Raw genomic sequence first — 5200 nt, 5'->3', positions numbered from 1 at the left:
ATTAATGTTGTATTTTCTACATCCAATTACTCTTTCCAAAAAGTCTAATCGCTGTAAACCAATTCGATCACAATGAGTGCTTGATAATATTATTAAAAGTTACGAGTGTTTATTTTCAGGTATCGATAAGAAATATCAGGTTTGTTGATCTTGGCTTTTTTTTTTTACAATGTTTGGTCCTATGTCACCGACTGTCGATGGACCTTAAATTAATACAAATAAGTAAATTAATTTACTTTCCAATTTGAATAATTACCTGGTGTTGCTCTTCCTATGCCATTCAAGATATTGGTCACATTTTAAAGATAGATGGGATATCGACTCTTAATTAGATAAGATATCAAATTTATTGTTTTCCAGATAAATGTCAACTGGTTTTTACCGCTGACATCACACAGGACAGAGAAGCGATTCTAAAAGCATATGATGATGATGCAGGTAATTCGATATTTTTAGTTATTATATGTTCCTAAACAGACAACTGATTGAGATACATTCAGTTGTTTTACGTAATGTCGTTCTGTACATTTGGTAATCGTTATTTATACTGACTATTGATGTTTTAATACACCGATCGTCGTAAGTTAATTAGCACTAATTAAATATGGTTATTATAAGTTTACGTCATATTTAACTGTTTTTTTCTGCTGAATTTTTGTAATTATTGATAATTTTGATTTGTGTTTAATATAAACATTAGTCGAGTTGTGACCATAGAAAGTTTAAGGTATACATTTATAAAATGCCAGTTGGTATTATTTCTGTGTTTTCGGCAGTACATAAGACTTTTCTTCATACAACGTTTTCAACAGGACAGACAAATATGGCGTCACTTAACCAACCGGCCACCGCGGCCCCTTTCATCCGCTGCCCTGCGAGTAAGGCTTCTGCCCCAATTGCATGATCGTAAAAGGCGACTTAATTTGGGATCTTATCTTTTCTCTTCTTAACTTTCTTCTTCCTAATGTCTCCCTTGTCAATGCCTCACTTTTGGCCTTTAGTTGAGCAATCGCACCCGTGAGGAAGGATTTGGGTTCTGTCCCCTAGCCGAGACATACCAGAGTCTTTAAAAATGGTAGTTACTACTCCTGCTTAGCGCTCAGCATATTTGGAGTGGGACGACTGGTTCTCCCGTTGTCAATATAATGTGACCGGGTGGGGTGTCCTGCTTGGCGGCTTCGGCAGTATGCTTCAGTGAGGTAGCACTTTAAATCGGCAAAAGTTTCGGCCTATCACAAGGAGATCGAACACAAACAAACCGCAGCCTCCCAAAACACACATACGCACTCACAACACGCATGCAAACGCACGCACGGGAGGCCGTCCTTAATTGACTTTAGCTGTTGATAGTACGTTAAACAAATTAAACCAACCCAAACCAACCCTTTCATCCGATAGCCATAATTGGTAGGGGACTAATAAAGCAGGTATCATCAGCAAAAAAGTATTGCAATTGATATTGAAGACAGATTTTCTGTCATATCGATTGGTATTCCTATTTTGGTTTGGTTTGGTTTAATTTGTTATCCTCAGGGCGTAAGAATTGTTCCTGCTGCCCCCATTGCATGATCGTAAGAGGCGACTAAATTTGGGATCTTATCTTTTCCTCTTCTTTCTGAACAACTTTATTCTTCCTAATGTCTCCCTTGACAATGCCCCACTTTTTGCCTTTAATTGAGCGTTTGCCGCTGTGAGGAAGGCTTTGGGTTCTGTCCCCTGGTCGAGACATACCAGAGTCTCTAAAAATGGTAGTTGCTGCTCCTGCTTAGTGCTCAGCATATTTGGAGTGGGACGACTGGTTCGCCCGTTGTCAGTATAATGTGACCGGGTAGGGTGTGCTGCTGGGTGTCTTCGGCAGTATGCTTCAGTGAGGTAGCACTATAAATCGGTAAAAGTTCCGGCATATCACAAGGAGACTTAACACGAACATACCGCAGCCTCCAAAAACACACATACGCACTCACCACACGCATGCATGTCGCACGCACGGAAGGCCGTCCTTAAATGACCTTAGCTGTTAATAGGACGTTAAACAAAATAAACAAAACAAAACCAAATTACCAGTGAATCAGAGGGACATATAGGTTCCTCCTCTCCGTCATTCGGTTAGTCCGCCCATTCACATTTTCCGCTCTTTTAACAGCTATGCGTTGAGGTATTGTGGTTCAAGTTGGGTGTTTAACTTCGGTATGAGTAACTACAAATCATGCTCGAGTTTCAGGGTTTTAGGGTCAAGGTCGCTGTTACTATTTCTAGCGGGGTTCGGTAGGGGACATGTATTGTCCCTATAATACTCTTCGAATGCTTGTTAATCATCATTCTTCATGATATAATTGTCTATTTTTCGTCAAGGTGTTAAAAGAGCATTCTCTGTAAATGCTATTTCAAGGATGAACAAGGAGGAAGGCAGTAAGATCGATCTGGACAAGTTCATATACCAGTTAGATTTTGTCCGTAACACAAGTCCCGACTACATGAGTTACGTAAGGTCCTACATTGAGGCTAAGGAGGATATCCGGTACTCTATCCGTAAGTCAAGCTTTATATAATTATACTAAATGTCAGAATAAAAATAATACACGGGGTCGCAAAATTAATGTTCGATCTTTAAGAACAATAAATATTCAGAATAATGTAATATGTATCTTAACGAAATGATCATATATTCAATTCAATATTGGAGTAATATCCAAAATACGAAATAAAAAAGTAAATCTCCCAATATCATAATATCTTTTTGAAAAAAAGAAATGAAATTAATATGATAACCCTGTATCATGTTATATATCCAACCTGAATTTGAAGTTGGATTATATTTTAAGTATTAGTGCAGTTAAATATTTGCTTTAATTTTTTTTTCAATTGCCAGCTAGGTTAGGTATTGACTTGGTGATTGAAAAGGGAGAACGACTTTACTTCCACGAAGGTGCTGGAATTAGCTGTAAATATACCCTGGAACAGTTACAAACCATTGTCCAGAAAGCTGGACTTCGCCTGGTGAACACTTGTATGGACGAAGGGAAACACGTTGCTTTCTGTCAGTGTGTAACTATATAAACAAGAGACCCATGGGGCCTGTATCGCTGACCTGGTTGGATTAAAATGATGTTCATGTTCAATTCCTTTTGTTTGTCAACCTCAAACAATGCTATGTATGGTTATAGTGTGGGGATCCAAACTGCTTTAAAGAAATAATGAAGTCCGGACTCTCTAAGTTTACAACATGCATTAATAACTTGATGACTAGTAGCGATTTAAAGGAATTACCATTATTTCCCCTATGGGGCCTCGCCCCTTTGGTCCCTTGGGGGTCAAAGTCATCATTAATGCAGAATTTGTTTTGTTTTCTCAAAGGACGTTTCTGATCAAATTGGGTTCAAATCCATTCTTAACTTAATGACTAGGAGCGATTTAAAGGAATACTCTCTATTTACCCTATTGGGCCCCACCCCTTTGCTCTATTGTGGGTCAAAGTCATCAATAATGCAAAATCTGTTCCCCTTCCCCTAAGGATGTTTCCGACTAAATTGGGTTTAAATCCATTCATAATTTGATGACAAGTAGCGATTTAAAGGAATTGCCTCAATTTCCCCTATTGGGCCCCGCCCCTCTGGCCCCTTGGGGGTCAGAGTCACCATTTATGCAAATTTATGCAAAATCTGTTCCCCTTCCCGCCAGGATTTTTCTGACCAAATTGGGATCAAATCCATGCATAACCTAATGACTAGTAGTATTTTAAAGGCATTACCTCTATTTCCCCTATTGGGCCCCGCCCCTTTGGCCCCTTGGGGTCAGAGTCACATTTATGCAAAATATGTTCCCCTTCCCCCAAGAATGTGTCTGACCAAATTAAGATCAAATCCATTCATAGCTTGATGACTAGTAGCGATTTAAAGGCATTACCTCAATTTCCCCTATTGGGCCGCGCCCCTCGCCCGTTGTCAGTATGTGACCGGGTGGGGTGTGATGCTGGGTGTCTTCGGCAGTGTGCTTCAGTGAGGTAGCACTATCAATCGGCAAAAGTTCCGGCCTATCACAAGGAGACTGAACACGAACATACCGCAGCCTCCCAAAACACACATACGCACTCACCACACGCATGCATGTCGCACGCACGGGAGGCCGTCCTTAAATGACCTCAGCTGTTAATAGGACGTTAAACAAAATAAACCAAACCAAACCAAACCCTGGGGGGTCAAAGCCACCATTTATGCAAAATCTGTTCCCCTTCCCCAAATTTTGTTTCTGACCAAATCGGGTTCAAATCCATTCATAACTTAATGACTAGTAGAGATTTGAAGGCATTACCTCTCATGTCCCCTATTGGGCCCCGCCCCTTTGGCCCCTTGGGGGTCAGAGTCACCATTTATACAAAATCTGTTCCCCTTCCCGCAAGGATGTTTCTGACCAAATTGGGATCAAATCCATTCATAACTTAATGACTAGTAGCGATTTAAAGCATTACCTCTATTTCCCCTATTGGGCCCCGCCCCTTTGACCCCTTGGGGGTCAGAGTAACCATTTATGCAAAATCTGTTCCCCTTCCCACAAGGATGTTTCTGACCAAATTGGTCAAAATCAAATAAGAACTTTTTGACTAGTAGCGATTTGAAGCAAATGTTGACGGACGGACGACGGACAACCACGGACGCTGCACCATAACATAAGCTCACCGGACCTTCGGTCCAGGTGAGCTAAAAACAAAACGCCATCACAGGCGTCTTCGTCTGATAAGTATTGATTGCTCATTCTATGTCAACAAGGTGTAACACTTGAAGATCTACGATGCATCGACAGAGGAATGGAAGTAGTCTTGATTGGTCAACAATTATAGTTCAATCTAATTAAAATCTAGATGGTTATCCTTACTACGTAACATGAACGTAGTGAGAATGACCATCTTGATTTTAATTAGATTGATTATAGTTAGTATAGTTGTCGACCAATCAGATTGAATAATATAAACTAATGCCGGAAATTAATCTGGGATACGGAAAGACGGAAATCGGCGATTTTCGATTTTTGTTTGTTTTTGTAATCGATAGTCGGCGATAATCGCTCCATCACTATATATCGACAAGTGTGATTGTTAAGAAAACATTGTTTGTAAGATGATTTTTTTTCAATTTTAATGTAAGACTAAGACTTGCATACATGTTGGAATGACATCCTATTTAGGTGCAATCTAATTAAATTCTAG

This window comes from Pecten maximus, chromosome 11, assembly GCF_902652985.1.
Source record: "Pecten maximus chromosome 11, xPecMax1.1, whole genome shotgun sequence".
NCBI lineage: Eukaryota > Metazoa > Mollusca > Bivalvia > Pectinida > Pectinidae > Pecten > Pecten maximus.
This window is presented reverse-complemented; position numbering follows the sequence as displayed.